At 46.3% G+C, this 23,482-nt stretch overlaps 1 protein-coding gene across 2 annotated transcripts in view; it reads right to left on the bottom strand.

The window, feature by feature from the left end:
- The window catches only part of LOC135368686 (GTPase-activating Rap/Ran-GAP domain-like protein 3), a 487,058-nt gene that overhangs the window by 423,242 nt on the left and 40,334 nt on the right, over window positions 1–23,482 (bottom strand). For both annotated transcript variants that reach the window (XM_064602133.1, XM_064602134.1), the window contains exon 2: window positions 8,342–8,396. The gene's annotated coding sequence lies outside the window, so the exon portion shown is untranslated. The remainder of the gene's footprint in view (window positions 1–8,341; window positions 8,397–23,482) is intronic.

Here is a 23,482-nt window from a genome sequence, read left to right as displayed (position 1 = left end):
TTTAGGTCTGACGTCTCTCTCCTGATATGGAGGTCAACGGCATCAGAGAGCTTCATCGACGTCATCAACCTCATCAGCTACATCTTGGAGTCAACATCCATCACCAGCGAGCAAGTAAAATCCATCTCACACTGGATCGTGCCATGTGTCCCATACGTGGGATCGTTCTCCGTTTGCGACTTCCTCTCCTGATAATGCCTTTGAAAAACTCGGAGAACAGGAAGATGAGACCAACGAGATCAATACAACGTAAACAATACATTGATCAAATGATTTCAGCGAGATGAAGCCGATGAAGACTGGACATGCTCGTTGGGTGCAAGGTCGAACAAAAAATGTATGGGGCTGTCCGTAATCGATTGACAATTAATAATTAAATTAATTGCATTACTTTAATTATTGAACCCTACACCAAACCGTGCATCAGCAACACAAACGATCGGAAACACGTAAATTTTATGCGAAAGCAAACAAAAGCGGAATCACGTTTAACGGAGGCACCAACGTACAGGACTGCACTAGATTTACCATCCCACACATCCGCGCTTGAATATCCCTTCGAATTAGAAGATCAGGGGAATTTCGCCTTCCCAATCACCTTTCACTACACATACTGTTCTTTCTCCAGCGCGGACCAAGCGCAAATACACACTCAACAAGCAAGCCAGGGCCCAATACGTTCCATATTTATGGTTTTAATTAAATTCCTGCGCCGGAGAAACATTTTTTCGCTTTTCTCATCGTTGCCCCTTTCTTTCGAAACCACCGACAGAGATAACCGATTACGGACGAGTATGCGAACTATGTCCCGCTCTCGTCCAATGGGAAGGACCTGTCGCCCCTCAAATGAAGGGATGGTCCAGACGCAAAAAAGTTGGACGAAGAAGAGAAAATCGTCCATCGGAGAGCATAATTAGGGTTTTCGGATGCTAAGATGCCAGCGCTATTCGCCCGTCGTTCGGGTAATGGGTTCGCATTCTGCAGTATCGCTTTCATCTTGCTCGCTTGGCACATTTCCAAAGCGCCGCAGCTTTTGCAGGCAATGTTTGTGGCTCTCTTTATCCCGGCAACCAATTTAGCCTAACGAAGCGAATCAATGGATGGGATTATAAATGACCGTTTCCACTGGATACGATAAGCCTTTGGTGTGAGCCATGCGTTCGTGCGCTGATATCGATTTGGTGGCGGAAATTGCGCACAAAAGTCACGAATTAAATCTGCCTTCGTTGAGACTCACTGTCGTCTGCAAAAGTTACGAGGAAGAGATATGGATATAGGATGAAGTGAAATGAGGTAAGCACAAGTCCTCGGTTGGCTGTGCTGTGCCGAACAGTTGAGGTTGAAACGGAGAAAAAAAAAAAATCACCGAAAGGTGCACCAAGGGTCATTGAAAAAAAAATTGAAGGGACGGTTACGCAATTGTAACGCGTCTTTCAGCGTCAGCTGTGTGTGAATCAATATTTATTGGTTCTTATGATACAATGGTTGAAATGGTTCATCATATCATACAATGTCTATCGGCAAGTCCGGTCTCTCCGCACTGTCATGTTCTCCTATTCTTTTTTTCAAATGTTTTATCTTACGAGTATGAGTTAAACGGCTTTGTATTGCTGGTTGAATTACACTCTGCGGGGGTCACGTGACGTCACGTTTTCTGCGGACGCCGACCACGAGATCTCGTTGGAGTTGAGTCTGCCCTTAACAGCTGATACGCTGTATAACAGTGAACTCCATAAACAGGAACTCCATAATCATTTGCCCGCCTCCTCAGTTGCAAACGTTTTGTGTCCCACATTCGAGTGAAGGATTCACCCTTCCTTTGATACAGATCCGAGACCGCCATCACTCTCACGCCATGTGCTATCTCCTGCTTCCTGTACCGCGTCTACCAGGAACAGAGAGACAGGGCCGCATCATTTCTTTTGTGGAGTTCATTAGCGCCTCCTTCATCTTTCATGGACGTTATCTTTCCCCATCCGCACCATTGCGCTAGCATGCTTCTCCCATATACAGCTCCTTTCTTGTGGCAGTCTCTGTCAAGCGGGTGTCTACGAGGCTTCACATGGACTCCTGTTTCTGTCGGGAGTGGAATACGGCATAGATGGCCTGGAAGAATGCATGTAAAATATCTCAACAACAATGTTGTGTATCGCTGGGGTTCAACGGAGCTACCGTAGCACTTATGTGGCACTTCTGCAGCGCTAACAGACGCTGTGACGCCTCTGAACAGAGCTAAACGAAGCGTTCATTAAGTGTTCAGTTTTCTTGTGAATCTGAGAGCCTCCAAGACGGACCAGTCGCGAAATTTCACAATGGAAGGATTCGATGTGGCTCCCACATTGTAGCAGACGCCCTTTCTCCAGCCAATAAAAGTGCTCGCATCAGACGACGTCACACACGCTAGCAAAGAGTGGAAAGAGTTCACCGCCGCTGCGCGCGTTATTACAAATTAATTCTCGCAGGAAATACGTGCCCAGAAAGGGAAATATATCATGTGGTATTTTCTGAAGATACGATGGTCGAACCGAAAGTATTGAACGTTTTTTTCTTCGTTTTTTTTTTTCTTTGCGAGCCATTCCCTAACGACAAACGACGGGGACTGCGGGTCTTCGATGGCGCCAGCTGTTTTGTTACACTTAACAGTCTTGTGACGTCACATTTTGCATCACTTGACGTGACCACTAGCATTCCTAGCAACATGGCCGACAACGATATGTCGTTTCGTCAGCGTGGCGCATGCCATCGAATTTCTCATTAAAGAAGAAATACTCGCTGCAGAAATTCGCCAGAGATTTCAGCGTGCTTACGGATGTTCGCACAAGTTTCGTGCGTTTATTCGGGACGATTATTCGAAACGTCATCCTCGTGCGTAACAACGCTCACCCGCACGCCGCTCGCCTTACGTCAGTAGCAATTGCGAAGATGGGGTGGGAAGTTCTTGCACACCCACCTTCCACGCCCGATCTGGCATCCTTCGACTACCACCTGTTCGGATTTGTGGACGATCAGCTGCGCGGACAACATTACGAGAAAACGGAGGCAATGCAAAAAAGCAGTGTGTCAATGTCTTCGGATGGCTGGGACGAATTTCTACAGCAGGGGAATTGTCAAGCTTCCAGAACTCTGGGTCAAATGTGTACACATAAGTGGCGATTATGTAAAAAATAATAATAATGAAAAGACTATAGATTAAAATGGTGCATATTGTTTGACAGTAATAAAGAATGATGATTTACAAAAAACAAAAATAACGACTTTCGGTACGACATAAGGATGTCCGCGCTAACGGTGGTTCTTCCAGTATAATTAACGTTTACCTGCGAGCTGTGATATTTAGAGTCTGTATTTGAGCATACTTAAGCATCGTACAAGCAGCGAGCAAATATGTTGCACAAGTCATTCAAGGGCCACCTGTCATAGTTAGCATGTTAACATGCGCATGATATCAACAGCGACTCACATTGCGGGATACAGTCCGACACGATAGCCCTGCAAGCAACAAGCAACAGGAGGTAGAGTGAATTTTGTCAAGATTGCCGAGTTTCAAAGACGTCCCAGATGGACGCCAGCGTCCCAGAGAATGCTCTGTAAGAGTGCAAGATTTCGGAATTCAACGAGATCCCTTGTACGTAGACTGATGGACGCCTTGAATACCGACCTCATTTACTTCCTTAATTGCCAAGTGAGAGCTACGATAGTAATTATTCCAAAGTAATTAGTGCTTCTACTGCATGCTCAGCTCTGCTTCACCGAAACTCGGGTACAAACCCAGAAGTGTTGTGCGATGGACACTGTTTCTTTTTATCATTTTTACGTGGGAGTTTTAATGAATCCTGAAAAGCTTTCACTGCTCACACGCACGCACAAATAAACAGGAAACACTGTTTTACAAAAAGAAGACAGAAGGAATGGAAATGTCTCGCATGTGGCTCCACTGACTTAGGCCAGATTACTTCGAACCTTCGTTCGTCGTTAATCTTGTCGCTCTGTCTCATTCTTTTGAGGCCGATCTGCACCTGGTACCTTTAGCGTTTAATACCTTTTTTTGTGTGTGTTCATGGAATAGGGAGCGGGGGCTCGGTCAACGACATCGCACTCACTGTCAGTCTCTCTTTCCCTCTGCCCGCGACGGATATCCGTGGAGATTCCTACGACGGTAGTGGCTGTATCGTGCCGTGTGAGGCAATACGTCTGAAGCAGCACGGTCGCATTGAAAATGAAGCATGCACCAACGTATAACTTCTTCTGCACATAATCATTTTGTTGAGCATTGATCGAAGCTACTCGCAATTTTTTCGGATCGCTCTTTTCTTTTATAGCGACAGCTGTATATGCAGATTTGAGCATCCAGGAGATATCGCTTTCTCCTATCTTCGTTTCTGGCATGTTGTGCCTTCTGTTCTTCGCTCATTTGGGATCTTCTTTCTCGTTCCGCTTCGACATGTCGAGCCTTGTCTTCTACACTCATTTGGGCTCTTCTACGCTGGTCTGTGCTTGTCGTGCCCTCTCCTCTTCGGTCCACCGGGCTCTCCTTTCTCGTTTCGCCGCTGCAAGTCGCTGTCGCTGTATTTCAGCGACAGCTTTTCAGGACCAAAGGTGGCGCAGCTACTCTGAATTGTTTTCTAGGTAGTTTCTCTTGCTTCTTTTCTGTCTCTCTTTTATTCAGATATCATCACACGCTCGCTATATGCAACCGAAATAAGGATAATAAATATAGCGAAATAAAACAGAAGGAAGCGAAATAACGTGCTTGAACAAGCAACAGAGCCTATAGCACGAAGCCAAAACGTATGTAACCTGCTCCAACACAGCACGTTCCTTGTTGTCCTACGTGTCTCACTGTGTGTACCCAAAATATTGCTGTGTTGCGTTGTGACGCGGGAGTATAGTAAGATTAATTAATTAAGTTTGATTAATTTTGAGAAGTATGACGTCAGAGGGTGTCCAATCTGTCACACGTATGGCAAGATTGCTCCTCTCGAAGATCGATTTTCGTCTCCTCACCCTGCCGGCAGCTGCTGGTAGCCTTCCAACGTATGACGGAGAGCGGAGACGCGACCTTTTCCAAGCCGACGGAGGCGGCTAGAGCTCCCAGTGACGCTGCTTACTCTTGGAGAATATGGAATTGTGCGCGTTCTTTAGAAGATTCCTGGAAGTGCTTAACGTTCGCTGACTTCATTTATAGTCTGCCAACTGAGGCTTTCAGCGAGATTGAGTTATAATGCGTATATTTTTTTATTATTTCGTTTATTTTTGAACAAGCAGCACGTCATTCTCCATTCCGCATTACGACTGCTAAAGGAACAACAACAACAATTCGCACCATCGACGCAGATAAAAAGAAAATATTCAAAAATTTTGTGTCACAGAGAATTGGTTCCCGCTTTCCGACGGATTTCTTACGGCTGGCATAACTCCCGATCTTTTGTTCGACGACAGCGGCGGCTGAGAAACACGGATGTAGCGTGATGGAATACCACAGAGGTAACACGCTCCTTCTTCGGTCATGTCGGAGAACAAAAAAGAAAGAAAAATTCAGAAGAATGGAGGGAGCAGAATGGAATTTGCCACGCCTCGTCGTTTTCATCCGCGTCCAAATACCGGAGGCAGTGACGGATGCGTTTTTTTTTTCTTCTTCTTTTGGCGGGGGGATTTTGATAAAAGGGTATGCCGAATGAATCCAGCATGGCGATTTTCGCAGACCTGCAACTGTTGTGCTAAAAATGGTAGGCTGTGGCAGACAGAACAGGAGACCAAGTAAACAGAAGCTGTTTAATCGGGGTGTCGTTATGTCTGGCTGTCCAGCCGAATGTGTAGCACGCTCGTTGGACGCGCGTGTTGGATGGTGCTATTTTCGCACGTCTACGGTACGTTCGGGTCGTGGAATATGTGGCAGAAGGTAATTTCCGAGGCAATGGGCTGGATAGCTTTTCCTCAACTGAACTAAACTTCACCGCGCGCGCGACGATGAAAAGAAACTTCTCCTTATGCCCTTTTCCGTAGGTGCAGCTGCACGCCATTATCATAATTTATTCTTTGTTTCAGATCAAACTCAGCATTCCTCGAATAGTCCACAACAAACATCACTGGATATCTCGTATCCTAAAATCAAATTGAGTTAACTTTTGAACGTTGTACTTCGCTTAACGAAGGCCGCGAAGTCGGAAAATAAAAAGCTAATAAATTTTGACACTCTGGACAACGGCCATCTTGTGGTTAATAGTTATTGTGGGCCACCACGGGTCAGTCCGTTGCAGCGGAAAAAAATGTGTTGGGAACGACGCTCCTTGGCCGCATACCACTGGTAAGCCGTAATGAAGAATTTAGTAGGCAGTAGCGGCAGAACACACGACTGGCTCATTCACTAGAAAGTTTTAGCACATCGTACGCTATCGCCTTTGCGTACGTAAGAGATAGCGTCGGTGATTCTGCGCAAGCGCAAAACATAAAGAGAGCTATCCCTCACGTACGCAAAGGCGATAGCGTACCACCACGCACTAAAACTCTCCGTTATGTCAGTGGGTTTTAAAAGGTAACGAAGGAATCCAACGCGGAAAACACAACTGGCAGATAACCTGACTCACAGATCCCGATTCTGCAACACCGCACGCATATGGCACCCTCCCCAAGCAGAGTGAGAGAGATATGGGAAGAGAGGCTGTAAAGAAGGAAGACAGACAAGGCGTACCTTATCATTCCACCTCCCCACACACACACACACACACACACACACAATCCTGCGACACAACACGAAGAAGCAACTTCCTTCTCGTCCCAACCTCTCCCGGCCACCGACGCGGATTCCTCCGTTGCTATTATTCGCGACTCTTTCGCCAACAGGGGACGATCTCGAACGCATCTACTCCCTGGAACAGCCATAAACTTTGAGTTCCTTGCTCTCTCACCAGCGCATCAGGATACAACTGGAACTCCCCCTATCGGAGACACCCTTTGGGGATATAAAACAGCTCCGGAAAATTCAGACGCTTAGCTGCGCGATTTATGAAGACAATCGACTCTGAATTATATACGTATCGGTACTGGGCGAAGCGCCGTGCTGAAAGATACAAAAAGACAAAGTTGGGGAAGTGTCCGTTGTCTCCCGAGCGAATTGCCTTCTCGGCTTTTCATCTTTGCCGACTCTCTAGGAGCACTTACCGTATCAAGTGATGTTACGGTGTAAGAGGGTAGCCGAAAGATTGGATTTAAGTGGAGGCATGTATAAAAGACAGTTTCTTCAGCTTGGGAATTTGTCCTTTCTGCAGGTTCCCGCCTTTGATCAACACGTGACGAAATCTGAGAATACGTTTTGACGTTTCATATTGAGACCGCCGGTGCATTTTTGATTTTCAACGGGGTAGGGGGCAAAAGCAAAATGTGCGCGTGCTCACAATTGAATTGTTCTCTGCAGTAATGATGAAAGTAGAAAGTTTCACCTTGGCGAAATAAGAAAAAAACAGGGAAGAAAGAGAACTTTTCTCAAGTATGCAGTTTCTTGCACCAATTTTCCATTGCGGCAGTGCACGGTTTTTACATATGTAAAATGGTTCTATATTTACAGATTGAAATGCCTCTTGTGTCGATTCTTTTCTCTCTCTCTTTTGTTGTTCAAATTCGTTGAGCATAAAAGGATTATGCGAGCGAGGTGAGTGTAAACTTGACGTAGTCGACATATCCCCGAGTTTGGGGTGAAGAGAAAGGCACGAACAAACAAACTTGCAGCTGGGGACAAGACTGTCCTGTCCCGTGTTGTACGTTGTTGTACGTGTTGTACGCATGTCTTCGCCCCAAACTCAGGGATATGTCGACTACATGACGTAGGCAACCCATTAAATTGTTTCCGCGAAGTGATCATTGCATATAGTAAGAATTTTTATTTATATCCCATAATCTTATCTGCCCTCTCGTATACGTTTTCTTCCGACATCCGGCGTACTGTATTCACGCATGGGAGGACTCCGGAATAAACAATACGCAACATGCGATGGAACGCATTCTAAAACTTCTTCGCTAAATCGCTGACGTTGCCAATTCTTTCGCTTTTTCCTCCTTCCACTACGCAGTGTCGTTACACATAAACAAACTCGGTCGAGAACTTCATCTTTTTATTCGGGAGCTTCTTGAATGACTATGGCTGTTGAAACCAAATGCCGTCGGCTCAAGTCTCTCTAATCTCCGTGAAGTTTATATCGGCTGAGAGATTATCCTTCCGAGAGGACTAAATTTAGGCGACTTCCTATCCACTGTCATTCAGTACCCTTTCAGGTTTTTGCGGCCCCAGTGAACGTGCACTTCAGTGGTTGTCTTCGTGTGAATGCGAGGTATACACTGGTACACTCACCTTCTTGTTGAGTTTTCCGCTGTTCACTCATAATGAATCACTTTTCGGACAGACCCTGCACAGAGATAGACAACAGTACAGTTACAAATGAATACTCGTAACGTCTAAACACATGAGCACAAAAAATGTGTACCATATACAGCGTTGTTAAATAAGAAAAGCGTCTTTCACATCCTTTTTAAGTACTGGGTACGGATGAAACGTACAGACAGCGTGTTTTCGATGTCAATAAAAATATCCCCTTCTGCGATATCGATGTTAACGATATCCATCACTGATGATGATGATGATGAGAACAAGAAAAAAAATGAGAACGTAATAACGACGACCACAATGTAGTAATATGAACTAGAATGCCTAAACTAAGATTTTATTTGTAGCGCATGCATGGAAATCTAGAAATACGCAAGAAGAATGTATTTAAGAAGATGGATGTTATATGAAAAACAGCATCAATAAAACATTCCGTATGCTTTCATTTCATTTCAGTGATTCAGTTTAGATTGTACCAGACAGATAATGCTAAAAAAATAAAGCGCGTTCAAAAGGTTCGTAACATACTCGTACAACATAAAATTTAGTTGAACGATCTTCCTTACTTATATGGATAAATTTTTATTCGTATATAGCTTTCGTTTGTCGTAAACACACTGTGTTACGTATTCTATGCATCTTTTGTAGCACCACTGGAAACAGAAACATAGCAGTCGAAAGCCACGTGCATTCCCATCGGAAGCTGTAAGCACACCATGTTTGGACAACTCACTCAGCGTACCCTGCGCTAAAAACGGAACATCGTATCGAAGCACGCCAGTTCGCGGGTCTGTTGAAATGTCCCTCGCATCTGGCACCGCACGCACAAATGTATTTCCTCTTGCAAATCTATTCACTGCTCTGCTGAACGAGTCGATACCACATATGGCGGAAAGTTGAACAGGTAATGTTTACCGGTACGAGAAAAATTACGAAATAAAAACTCTGCGAATAGGGCTTTAATAGACACACGCGAACAGCGGCGAAGTATTTAAATATTTCATGAGGGAAAAAAGTTGCTTGTTAGGCGCTGATTCGGAACGTTGAATACAATTGCCAGTTTCTAACGATATTTCTACTTACACTCATTAACCCTAAATTTCCTACGTGTCGCGGAAGCATTATTTGACAGAAAATGTAGACCGAATGTAGACCGAAAGCCTGTAGCTCATCCACCGAGACCGGTCACCGCAAAGTGCAAACTGTACATTACATACTGTAAAGGGTGCTTCTCCTACGACTTGCCTGCGTAAGGTGAAAGCCACGTGTCCCGTTTATGTCAATCCTGTAAAGCGAGCTTCACCTAGCGCTTGCAAGCGTAACGTGAAGCTGACTTATAAAATGGCGATGCTAACAGAAACGAGATGTGCAAGAATAAAGAAAAACGCGTAAGAAAGGTAAAGGTGTGTGCCGATAGGTTACGTCCGCGTATCCGCCCGGATATATGCACAAGCATCCTGGGTTGCGGATCGAAATAAAACGTTTTGAAATCCGCGCCGATAAAACAGCGGATGTCCACAATTTGTTGGCAAATAAGCATTAGTGTCTCTGCTGACATCCCGTAAGGGTATATACTGATTGCAATTGAGAGCACGCCGTCAATTCAAAATGGTGTCGAAGTGTGCCATCCCATCCACTGCTGTGCCTTGCACTGCTATTATTGGACAGTTGTGGATGACATAGCATTCCTGAGGAGGTTTGCATTGTTGAAAGGTAAAAACGTTTTGTAGCACGCACAGCTTTCGTCATAGAGGCATTTTCCTTCCAAATGCAATGTCCGCGGATGCACGGGTATACTCAATACCCGCGGATGCGCACACTATTTCAGCAAGCGCGGATACGGATACTGTCAATCGTGTCCGAGCGCATCTCGTGATCTTGGCTTGATCAATATGGATGTTAGCTACTCCGTAGCGCTTAATGTAGCATGCTATGGTAACATATATATACAGTGAACCCTCGTTAATATGACCCCCGATAGTCTGACATACAGGCTTTACGACCATACACCTGGGGCACAATGCAGTGAAACCTCTGCAAATTCCCCCGTTAATATGACAATTCCGCATTATGACCAAAATTTTCGGGAACGACCATGGTCATAATAACGAGGGTTCACTGTATATATATATTAAAAGTTGAAATAAACGAATGCGGTTGAACACGAAAAATAAAGATATTCAATAAGGATCAGAAATGAAGACAGTGCTTCTACGGAACAAGGAATAAAATGGGAACTTTATTAAAAACTAAGAGGGGGTATTCGACGTTTCGACAGCAGCGCTGTGTTCAACAGGAACTTTTCAACAGGAACTGTCTTCAACTTCCTGTTGAAGACAGCGCTGCTGTCGAAACGTCCAATACCCCCTCTTAGTTTTTAATAAAGTTCCCATTTTGTTCCTTGTCCCGTAGAAGCACTGTCTCCACTTCTGATCCTTATTGAATATCTATATAGTATATATATATATATTTGTAAGTCAAACGTCGCCATGTCAGTACTGTATATATATATTCGGTTGATATCTGACTGTTCCTTAAACTTCCTAAGTAAAGTTCCTAAACTTCACATCACTTGCTGCACGGCACGGTCTATCTAATCTATCTAATTTTCTTCGCTTGTGGACATATCAGAAACTGGAGTAGTTTCATTTTTTATGAAATAATATCTCCAAATAAGCTTCACAGTGCCTCCATCTAGTGGGTAACGTACGTTCTCATTAGTTATCTTTATAATATTGTGCGTGTGCGAGAGTAATTTTATATGCGAGTAGCGGGTCCCAGACTCAACATGGACGCGTGATTTTTAAGCAGCTGTTTATATCGGCCTAGGTACCTCCCTGAAATCGAAGAAGAGTCACCAAGTACATGCTGCACCTTCCGAGTTACCTCAGCATTTTTCGAAGCGCAAAGCAAAATGTGCTCGTGTGTAAACGTTGGGAGGAAACTTTCCCGTGATCAGGTATGTTATTCATAACTACGAGGGCTAAACCACGACCTACTATATTATAACGACCATGTCATAATCGGCAACCCCTATGAGGAGCCCGTCCGCACGATCCGCTAGGGGCGCTACTCATCGGCCCGCGAGCTCTACGTCATGATTGGGCAATGGAAATTTGAATCGTGAACCCTCAGAAGCGGGCGTACGACTACCATACCAGAGAGAGCGAGAGAGAGAGAGAGCGAGAGAGAGAGACACACACACACACACACATACATACATACATAAGATGATGACGAGGTGGGCGGTGAATAGCAGACGACAGCAACAGCTCCTATGAAAACGTGTAGAATGATGATGATAATCAACTTTAGAAAGAAGCATCTCTCGTGGGACATCCACCGCTTGTACAAAGAAACTAAGGAAAGCCGAAGTACAAAGTATTGCAGAAATTGAGGAATCAATAACCGGACGGATGAGTAGCGCCACCGCTACCTTCCAAATGCGGCGCTGGGAAGGGATGCCTTGCCTATGACATGGTCGTTGTAATCTAGTAGATCGTGGACTGAACAGCCTGTAATCAACGCAATAAAATCCTCGTATTCGCTTTTTTGCCGCCATGATGCAACGCGGCGGAGGTGTTATAGTGAACAGCTTCGGCGTTGTTGGTCGTCACAACTGTGGGATGCAACGTAGTAACAGACTGCGCACTGCGAAAGCCAATTGCACACAATCCGGTTTTTCGAGACATCTGCAGTATAGTTTTGCATAATTCCGTTAACCGCACTTGAGGGGGTCTGTCTTCGTTCCTCTTTACATTGGCTCACGTCAATCTGTGAATAGAAGATCGTTTCGATTCGATACCTCAAGATCTCTTGGGACTCTTTATCATTCGGGAAGAGATGGAAATAAGGCGACGTCCGCGTGGGTGCTATTGTTCCACAGATCGATTGGACGCTGCCAAGACAATTCTTTTGTACGCGCACTGAGGCCATGTGCTTCGGGGCTGCAGAGAGAAGAATTCCGCAGGATGTGGATAAACTTTTCGAGTCAGACTTTGGTCACGATTGCTTTGAACGACACACTCAATAACTGTCTTTTCTCGGTTGCATCGTGAGGATTGCGCTGAACAGCAAAACTCTCGGCTTGAAGGGTGGGGGAGGGGGTGGGATATGTTTAATGCTAAAAAAGAAAGGTTAGCCATGGTGTACGCTTGCTATTCCCAAAAGCAAACAAGCAAACAAAAGGAAGGTCTAAAAAGCGGCGGTTAAGTGGTTTCATTGCCTTCTGACGATAGACAATGGCATATAGGGACGATGACCTACTTCTTTTCCTTACTTCTTTTTCCTTTCTGCACTTTACCAGACCTTTCTGTTACTGTGATGTTCCGTCACATCATGACCATGCTACCATATGTCGTTGTGTGTCGATATTCAATTATGTTTGTTAGCGTCAGTTCAGGGTGTCACCTCTGCGGGTACCCACGCGAGTGTATCCTTTGTTCGGGAATTTGTCGGTAGTTCGGGAGGTACCGTCACAGTACCTCGCATAAGTAGGCTCTCTCCCACGTACCTCCTCTTCCTGTTCCCACAGTCACCCAGCACAGGTGGTGCTAAACAAGATTTCGCCCGGTTACGCTGGTACGTTGCTCTGTACGTTTATGTCTCAGAATCCCTTACAGCTCTTCCTACGCTTAATCATTCGAAAGAGAAACGCACATAAAATATCGTGGAACCAGATCATCTCTTGACGCTGAGCGTCTCTAATCCCAGTCATCAAGCGCTGAGGTTTGCGAAGAGTGGCGACATCGTTATGTTAAAGGGATATATTTACAGGGCCCACCAACGTCGACAGCGTTGTATGTCCGTCCATAACAGGTGTGGAGAGAGAAGGAAAATAGAAGAAGAAGAAGAACAACAACAATATAGACGAATGGATGATGATGATGATGTGGGATGTTTCCCTGCGTTGAGTGCAGGATCCTACCCTATTCCAAAAAGGTTCACATGAAAGGATGACGAGGGAAGGACATCCCTACAGTTCGTGAAGGAGGCCGGTGGCCCTCAGAAAGGAAAGAAAAGCGCCAAGTGCACGGCACACATGTCCAGCGTTACTCCATGGCCCTAGAACTTTGCAGATGTTGAATGGCCTCTGATCCAGCATTTCAAGTTGACATTTAAAGGCCCGTCGCTCGCGTACGTACTGGCTCCAGTCTTCTAGAATATGTGTGCGCCGCGTTGCTGTGAGAAGAGAAGAGGAAGAGGAAAGAGAAGAAGGCTCCATAAAGCTGCCGCATTTAATTGCATTCGACACAATGCGCAAAGCTTGAGCCAATTTTTGAGTGATTGCTTACTGAGTGATAGGACCAACGACCGTGTATGTCCGTCTGAAAGCTTTATAGGGACATGTGACGTCGCGTGACACAAGACAGTTCCGCCAACGACGCCCCTTATGGGGCTACCGTATATAAACGCGTTTTGCGCGTATCTTACATGAAGCGCAACGAGCACAGAGAAGGTCAATCCTCCAACGTGAGGGGCTCAGGTAAATAAGCTGTAGGCGTCTGCTAGACACGCGAGGAGGATTAAAATCCGGCACGAAGCTAACTCCTGGTTTCGCATTCGTCGTCCTCGGTTAACTAATTCCCTGCACTCCATTATGGGATAAAGTCGTCTCGCTTAAGCCCTTTCCCCAGCGTAACTTCAACAATGGGACGCGAATAATGGGAAAAGGGTATCGCAATAATAGGCTTATGACGAGTGTGATTTCGTTTCCGTCGGAATATTTTATCCCGTTATCGACCGTCAGCTAAATCTGCTGGGGAGAACAGATGGCTTGCAAGTAACGGATGTGTTTAGAACTTCTGAACTATTACATCTCTTAGAGCATCGCCGCGCATAGAAGTATACAGTGAGTAGCGCCTACATGTGTGCTCTTAACGGGGTTGGGACACTTTTATGGTTGAGGGAGGGGGGAATATGTTTATTAAGAAAAAAGTAAGGAAAGGTCCGCCAGACGGAGGTCGGCTTGCTATTCAAAAAAAAAAAAATTTGAAAATGGGGGAAGAAAAGAAAAGGATTCATTGATGTTCATTACATCATGGACGCATTGTATTGCACGGCAGAATACTGAGAAAATAAACTATGTGTCGTACTAGACCTCCACCCGAGAAACGTCGTCATGACGTTGATAGGCAGACTGAAACCGAAACAAATCGGAAGGGGAGGGCTGGGTGCCACGAATGGCCACTTGTTCGCTGCCTCCTATTGAAAGAAAAGTAGGACCGAAGGTCACATCCCTTGCAGGGACCATCGTAACCCCCTCAAGACCGTGGCTTTCGGGCGCGATCCTGTTCGCCTTTAGCTTCGAGCGTAGTTCAACTCTACCAAATTGGTGGCGCTGTCGAACACTATGACGTCATTTGTTTACAAACAAGGAGGGATCTCTTAGTGAGATACAAGACCTCGAACACACTCCCGAGCAAAGTGCAGACGTCACATAGCTCAGAGTCCCGTCTATTCCCATTGGCAGCCCTAAGTACGTGACTTGTCGTGCGCTGCCTCACTGGCGGCAGCAATGGCTGCGATGTCAGAGCCGCATGAGTTCTTTGCAAAATCCGGCTAGCCAACAACGGCAAGCCGGTTTCGCCACCACCACCACGGCATGACTTTCTATTACCCTCCTGGCTGTGAAACTTTCAATGGAGGTTCACATTGGTGGAATGCACCGCCTTTACGTTTGCCTGGGATAACATGGGATGACCTGTCCCAACTCGTTTAACGTTCAATAAGTTTCCCGCCTGCACAGTAACCCATTCTCATACGACAATGCTGGGGACTACGTGTAGCGCGCAACGTCGCACGTGCACACGTGTGCAACCAGCGCTACAGAATGCAGCAAAAAGGCGCTACTTCAATGTCTACAATGCAGAGCTTAAGTTGAGTTCGGTTTAGTACCTTCTTAGCAACAACAGGGCTCCTGCGTGTACCCTGAACAATCATCATCATTCACCCTCTTCTCCCCTTCAAGCAATGGGATAGGGTGCCACCTCAGCGGCGAAACATCCCACTACATCCTCATTACTTATTTGTTGTTGTTGTTGTTAGTTTATATGGGCGCCAATTTCCACCCGTCGTTCAGCCATCGTTTTGTTGCCCAGTCTGAACACATTTAAAGTAGATACGAACTTGTAGGCAACGCATTCCTTGAGTATGAGGTCAAATATATGTGAAGATTTTTCTCCATACTCAATTAGTACTACGTTGCTTACGAGTCCGTTGCACAAGCCTGCTTGCCCTCCAACGTGCGTGTTCAACGCAGATATAAAGATAACGAATTATGTTTGATACAATGGGTATGCGTCGGACTCTCTACTGTGCTCAGATAACTGATGATGCAAAGGGAAATTAATGAATTCGTTCCTGCACAGGTTCCGAGCCGCCTTTAACATCAACGGCGCATCCTCATGCGATGTTGTTTACTTCGTTTTCAAGACGAGTGAAAGTATGCACATACTGGACAAGAAGAGCAGCAACGGAGCGAGGCAGCGCGGAGTGAAAGTGATTAGTCACGCGTATTACTACGTAGAATCCCGCCTCCGAAACGGCCAATTTATCTCCGTACTCTATCATTATAGAACGACCGATGTGCTCTCCCATTCCAACCAGTCAAAGTTATATATTGATGAAAAAAAGAAATCAAACAAATTGGTCCTTAAACCAGATTTAGTGTTGCCTATTAATGTTAGTGTTAGCAGCCTAGTAATCGTTGTTTCTCTCCCTCCCTTTCATTAGCCTGCCTTCTAATAAACCATACACTGGAGAACCTCAAGCAGAAAATGAGTGCAGTAAGTATTCTTCGGCGCACACTCCGCTGTTTGAACACGGTACTGAACAGACGATAAAACTGAACTAGTACCGGAGGCAGTCTTTTATTATATTCCAACGTTCAGCATCCTCTCAGCAATTACCCTACGTGGTTCTGTTTCTACACGTATGTATATATATAAAAAAACATCTATACGTAAGTACCTGCAGACACAAGCACGTCCGTAGAAACGCGGACGGACGGAGTTTGGAGTTATATATATGTATCTTCGTCACTGTGATGTCTTGTGGTTTTACTGAAGTTTAATTTTGTGAGTTCTTCCTACAATGTTTGATAGTGTGTACCCATACTAATGTCCGACAACGAGTCTCCTCATATGGACGGACGGACGGACGGACGGACGGACGAACGAACGAACGAACGAACGAACGAACGAACGAATAGAAACGGATAGAGATGATAGTTCCACAGCAACAAAAAAATCGTGACTATGACCTGATAGTTCCACAAATATTTGTTCCATTCACTGTTCTGTTCTCTTCACTGACTCAACATCTACGCTGCAAGCAATTGAAAATTCTGGTATACAAGCCTCTTCCGCACCGTTGGTTATGGATGTGTTAATGGCTTACAAACTTGTCTACGAAGCAGGGCACAGGCTCGTTCTCCAATGGGTTCCAGCCCATTGCGGTGTTGAAGGCAATGAACAGGCTGACAGTGCCACCGAAGCAGCCCTCTCGTCTCGGAGACGGACGCGTATTGCACTGCTGAGAGGAAATCGTCGGTCCCTACTTCGACGCCTCGTGGCTCCTCTGGCTACCCGCCAAAGGACCGCCGACATTCTACGCCCTGCCATGCTGAGCAGAGTTGATCCAGCACTCGCTTTCCGCATGCCTCCACATGTCTCTCGTCAAGATGCCGCTATAGTTCATCGAATGCGCCTCGACGTGGTCTTCACAGCACAGTGGCGCTACCGCTTGAGACAAGTTGCCTGCAGCCACTGCGGTGCTGTTGAAGATCTAGAGCCCATTCTTCTCCATTGCCCACACTACTAACCTTCCCGAACCGTACTCTCCGCATCCCTCAACGAGCTATAGACTCCCGCCCCCTCTCTCTCACAAAATTCCTTGGTCCCTGGCCACATCCAGCACACCAACGCTCTGCCCTCAAGACTCTCTTCGCCTTTCTAGACACCGCGGGACTTCGATCCTTATTGTGAAGGGGCTCATTATTTCATTCCCCGCATCACCACCAGCAATGGGGTAGAGCATCGCCCCCCACGAAGAAACTCCCCAACCACCATCCCGTGATAAAGTTGTAATAAAGTATATACCATTTATAAAGTATAGAGAGGGGACCTGCAAATAAAAGCGAGTGAGTAAGCTGCGTAAGCAGGTGGTGAAAGAAACAGATGGGTGAGTTAAGTAAGTGGGTACAGAGAGGTGTGGATAGGGTCATCGTGAGGGCGCGCGGCGCGCGCATCACCTTAACTAAGACTCATCACCTTAATTAAGAGCATAGCAGAGCTCTCATCTTTTTCGACGTTTCTTTTTAACCTTTACTAGACCTGGAGTAGCCTGTTATATATATATATGTTATATATGTTACATTATCATTACAATAAAATAGTAATGTATTAGGTAGTTATATCTAGGTAAAGAACAGCGTACCTCTACACACAAACTCGATCAGCACAGAATCCCGGCAAATATAGAGCCGGTGGGGAGCAACCACTGCCAGGGGAGTATTACTGAATTCCATCCATCCCGAGTTCTACACCAGATTGAAGTCGGAATGACAATTATAGATGTGTGTGTTGTGGTGGGGGGAGGGGTGGTGGTGCAATGTGTGCATTGAAAAAAGAGAGGAAGGAAAGGCCATTCAGGCATAGGCCGACTTCCTATTCATTAAAAAAAAAGAAAACAAAAACCACGCACACAAAAAAAGGGGGCCTTATAGGTTGGTCGAGAGGGTTGGCCTCTGTAATCGTAGCTGGCTGCTCCGGCTCGCACCTGGCACGCATGGTGCGTGTTTCTGTTCATATCGCGCTGCATAAAACTCTGCATGGCCACGCACCGTGAAAAAACACGCCTGTCAAACCGCACGGGGCGCCAATCCCGCTGCAGCGTACACAGCGGGCTTGGCGTACGTGCTTTACGGCAACATTCTCCTCTCCTTCCTGTTCCTCTGCGTTCCTTTGTAATTGATTTGCATTTGGTAAAATGGACCCTCACGATCGAAAGTTGTTGTTCCTTCTGCAGCTTTTTCGTAAGAGCGGCCATTGTTAAAAAGGAAGTGGGATGTTAGATCAGAACCAGAATCGACGTCCTGCGCCGTGATTGGTTGCTATGAATGCCCGTGAACTGACTGCTACGCGAAATATCAAGCCTGCTCTGATACAGTGAATCACGCTGCATAAAATGTATAAACGCATAAAATCTCGCGCTGGGCGTGAAAACTCAGCTTTTACGCAAGAAAAACGCATTTTTTTCCTTTTCCTTTCACTCTCTCTCTCTTTTTTTTTATCTTCCATATAGTAACAGTTCTTAAATGAACAAGGACAATGCGCACTGGACAGCATTTTGCGCGCAAAATGGTTCCAAGTTCACCGTCAATGATGGAATAAATCCGTACCACTGGCTCGTCAATGCGTGTAGCAGATTTAGTAGGTTCGACTTAATACTGCCCTGCAAGTATTCACGCCCGCGAGATCCCCGCAGACAACTACCTTCCCTATTTCCGCCAGTACGCACTTACTTAGGCCGCATCTACCGCCACTGAAAGAACATTGTGGTCGATATGTATTGAACGCTCCAACACCATCACTCACCCTGCAACTCAATTAAGCTTCAGAGGAACTCTTTCACCTTCAGGTACGTTCCAATCCATGCACCCCAGAGAAGCTGAAAGCCTCCGTGAGGGAAGGTTTCACCGCCCGAGTGCGATACAGAAATGTCAGGCTTGCTCGCTGTCGCGGCATACGCCTAAATCTCGAGTTTCGAGCCCGGTTGAATAACGGCACGACTTGGTATAGCTTAATAATGTACGAGTACATGCCCATTAGCGTACGCTGATGGGATTGTAGGTCGCATCCTGTGTAAATTCTATAGAGCGGGGAGTATGAAAAGGAGGTACGGTACGTTACGCGGCGCTGCAGACGACACCAGAGACTTGGCTCCGAAAGTAGCCAAAAGTAGCCAATTTCTCTTGTATGTTGCCAATTCTGTAGTCAGTGGTGTGCAGGCATCATATATCAAATGAAGGGCTCTTTAACGAGGACTAGAACGCCAGCACACACACAAAAAACAGTCCGAAGGACATCGTATCGACTGAGAGAAGGCCCGATCGTCGTGGGAAACACAAATGAACGCAATGTGCGTACTTTGGCATTATGTGGTGCACTATGAAAATTACCCCGATTTGAGTGCACAGGAGTCTTAAACGTAACGCGAAGAAGTATAAGAAGTATCCACAAATTTAACCAGAAGATTGCCAAGTCCCCATTGCACAAATTTCGGCCCCACGGCAATCAGAAAGGAGTCAGTTAGGAGCAAAGCACCTAAATCTGGCAACCCTGTCCAGCGGCTAACGCCTCCATGTTGGAACCCCGGTACAGTCTGTGCTGTCCAAATGTTTTCCCTGTGATTTTCCGCGGACGCTACATTGCAATGCCAGCGCAGTTTCCTGTGAAGTTGGCCCTGGATGCACGATCCCCCGAATGCCATAATATCGGCAGGCAGCCTACCTGGCAATAAAACGCAACCGACCAAACTAAGCAGGATTTGATACTGAAGTTCGTAAAAAACATGCTGGTATAGTCCAGCAAATAACTCAGGCGAGCAGTGTAGCTGTATTATATACGCTCCTTGTACTGCTTTGAATTCTATAAACCATTTCGCATTGTACAACCGATTGTCCACCGTTCGTGCATTATGTTAATTCTCCTGAGCTACACACAGACTGATACGTGTCAAAGCATTCGATATGCCTGCCCACATTGTATCACACATTGTAGCCCACGCAACGCTCTGCTTGTGAATGAATTTCTTTATTTCCTTTGATTGTAAGTAGCTCTATAATTCTTAAGTTCTGTGCGGTAGAAATTATAGCATGGAAATGGTACACAGCTTTACCCGATATACTAGTAACCGTAATTATCATGTACATTTTCTCGTACGTATGATGTAAGGCATTCTTCCTGTTAAAACACTCATTTGGCTGCCTCTTCAATATGGGCATGGTGCGACTGAGTTGTAACTATTGGTCCAAACAGTGGTTCCAGCACCGTGTGTCGGAGATTTCCGGCACATGTTAAAAGAACCCTGGGTGGCCAAAATTAACTGCAGTCCTGCCCTGCAGCATGTACCCATACAACTGTGGGTATTACTCAGCTTGCGTGTAAATCTACTCCCTATCATTATAGGCCCAAATACGAATGCGGAGGCTAATGTGCTTTTCAATTTGCGTCTTGTAATTACTGTCCACTAATGCCTTTCGCAAGCCCTACACAATAAGTTCGTAATAAACTCATCCTCTGGCAAGATAAACTTCTTAGCGACATAACAAAAGGTGGAAAATCCGGCGATCTTTGGTGAAGGGAGATTGAGGTACCGATATGTCGAGAAGTATACGGTCACAACGGCACGTACGGTTATATCAATACAGCACGGGTACCTGATACGTAACAAACCTTGGACGAAAAAAAAAATGCAGCAGAAATCGCTGTGCGGATTGTCATTGAAATGCGATAGCATTTAAGCGCTCATCGCTGCCCAAGCAGCACAATGTACTGAAAGTCGAGTGCAATAGGGGTGGACGGTATGTGTCTTATCAATGTTCTTTAGTTTCTCGAGTCTGTTCAAGGCCTTCCACCTACCCGTCCACCCCTATTGCACTCGACTTTCAGTACATTTTGCTGCTTGGGTGGCATTCTCCGACGATGGACACAAGAGACTTGTGAAGACTGAAGTAGCTGACGTCCTTGGCTACCACTAGCTTGTGCATGCTCCTGACGAAGAGACAATCGATAACACTTCCCTGTGCGGGTTGTGGTAATTTATCCTCACTGACTAGTCGAAGCCTACTATGCCATGACAATCATGGGCATGTTGTGGTCTTTCAATTTTTCTACGAAGGTGTTGCTTGAAGAGTAACTGCAGGGACTGGCTAGAAGGAACTTGTTGATCTTGCCTTTATGGGACCCCGGCGCAGTGTATACACCACGATGAGGGTGGGGGCATCCATGCATAGTGCACCTGTACACGCACAGGTGCGGTAACTTCGCCAATCATACTGGCGATTACCGTGGTACAGAAACAGAATGCACCCCGGTGAAGGCTACTGAGGGAGGCTCGTGTGTTTTCTGCAGTGGGTAATTCGCGGCTACCCTATATTCCCAGATCAGTAGGGACAGCCTAGCCTTCCCTCTCCCGTACTACCACCACATTTCCCTTTTTTTTCTCCCTTCCCTCTACTCCCTTGCTTGGCTGCGCCGAGCCGCCACCCACGGGCGGGCTGACCGTACCTCCCTCAAACATCATTCCCCCGTCTCTACGACACGTAAGTCACCAACTTCGACTGCAGCAACTAGGGCGTGTCCTACCTTATTGTCTACTTTGAGCGTGACTCTCTTGGTTGCTAAGATAGTTTCGTCATTTCCCGAGTAGGTGGCGACACCGAAATCTCAGCTGTCTTCTCTCTTCGTGGGGGAAACGCATCGCAATCCTTCCAATGTCGCGGTAAGTTGGTCTAGGTCTCCAGGAGGGCGGGCGGGGACATTGCCTCCATGTTTGTCGTTGTCCTTGGCCCGCTGCACCATCTTTCAGAAATCTCGAGACTAGTAGGTAGATTTTGTTCTTGTTTCTTGTCTAGCTCGTAGCTCCCTTGTATTGTAGATGAAGTTGGTGCAGTTTGTCATTTTCGTAAGATACTCCCGCCCGCTAAAGAAGTGGGGACGACGAGGGGGGGGGGGGGGGGGAGACGAGCGATCTTCCTGCTTAGGCTGCCAGCACGTTACTCGGGGAGACGGTAGTGGGATGGGATGGAAGGGAAGGAGATGACTGTTAAATTATATGCTGGTAAGCACAATCTCCTGGAGTTGAGGCGCTCAGATGTGCTGGTGGGCTCCATAGCTCACTGCAAGTCTGCGTCTTGCATCCGTCTTGTATCGCCCGCTTAGCTTGTCGAATTTTGGACTTTGGACAAACGCGCTTTGCGTTGGTCTGAAGTCTCCCTCTTACACAGACACACTTACGCTTGAACTGGAGAAGTTCCTCCGTCGACAACTGCTTGCGCCGGCGTGCGTGGCGTCGGGACGTCCACGGTGTGACATCTGAACGCGCGCCTCTCTCATGGCGGTTTTATATCAGCGCTCGAACACGTATGGGAAATTCCACCTCAAAATCACATACCGACCTGTCTGACCACAGCCGCTGCCCTAGAGAACACAGCAGCGTACGAGTTAACGAAGAGCAAATATGTTTATTTGCTTACATGAAATTCTGCCGTGCTTGAGCTAAGTACTGTCCTCTGTCTGCTCTGTGCACTGCTGCTGTTGTGAATGGGCCACTCCTTCAGCTTCGTCTTGTCTCTTCTTTTTCTCTCTGCTTCGTATACTGTTGGCACTGCCGCATTTAACGGCTTCCTCCCCCCCCCCCCCCCCTTCGTCACTGCGAGGGAGTTTTTCTAGTTTTTCCACGTTTCGAGGCCACGTTTGTTATCGCCTGGGAACACTTCGGCGCTATCACAACACACGTGGTCTCCAAGCAGCAGCCAATGAGTGCAGGTGTTACGCGGCAACATACCTTGCCTCAAGAAAACGCCGTGGGTTCGTACATAAATGCTATCGCATTTAAAAGAAAAGGTTCAACAGGGATAAGCAGAGCACTAACCAGGATTTATGTGGACATTACCCCCTACGACTACCGCGGAAGACATGGGAGTCGTCTTTCCACACTCCCCTTTATCGGCAAAGACTTCCCTGCGTTCTCTTAATGTTGGTCCTGCAGTGCTCCAATTTAAAACGAAAAGGAAGCCATTTGGCGGCCGCCGTTGGAAGAACCTGACGCAGTTAACGACATCGCCGGCGGCAGTCATCTGATGCGATGAAAGAAATTATTACAGACCCCCAGAGACCGGTGATTGCGTCAGTCTATGAATCTGTCTTCCTGTCCTGCAGTAACATACAGTGTGTTATAGGAAACAAAAAAATGATTGATGTTTCTCTCTTTTTCTTTTTTTTTTACCACGAAGGTATTATTCCGCCTATAGGTGCTGTGAACACGGTATCCTTCAGTTTGGCTGTAAGATGGCCCGCATCATGTCCCAAAGCAACGTCACGC

The sequence above is a fragment of the Ornithodoros turicata genome, chromosome 9 (assembly GCF_037126465.1).
Source record: "Ornithodoros turicata isolate Travis chromosome 9, ASM3712646v1, whole genome shotgun sequence".
Classification (NCBI taxonomy): Eukaryota; Metazoa; Arthropoda; class Arachnida; order Ixodida; family Argasidae; genus Ornithodoros; species Ornithodoros turicata.
The sequence above is the reverse complement of the archived record's forward strand: the minus strand, read 5'-3'. Positions and strand labels throughout refer to the sequence as shown.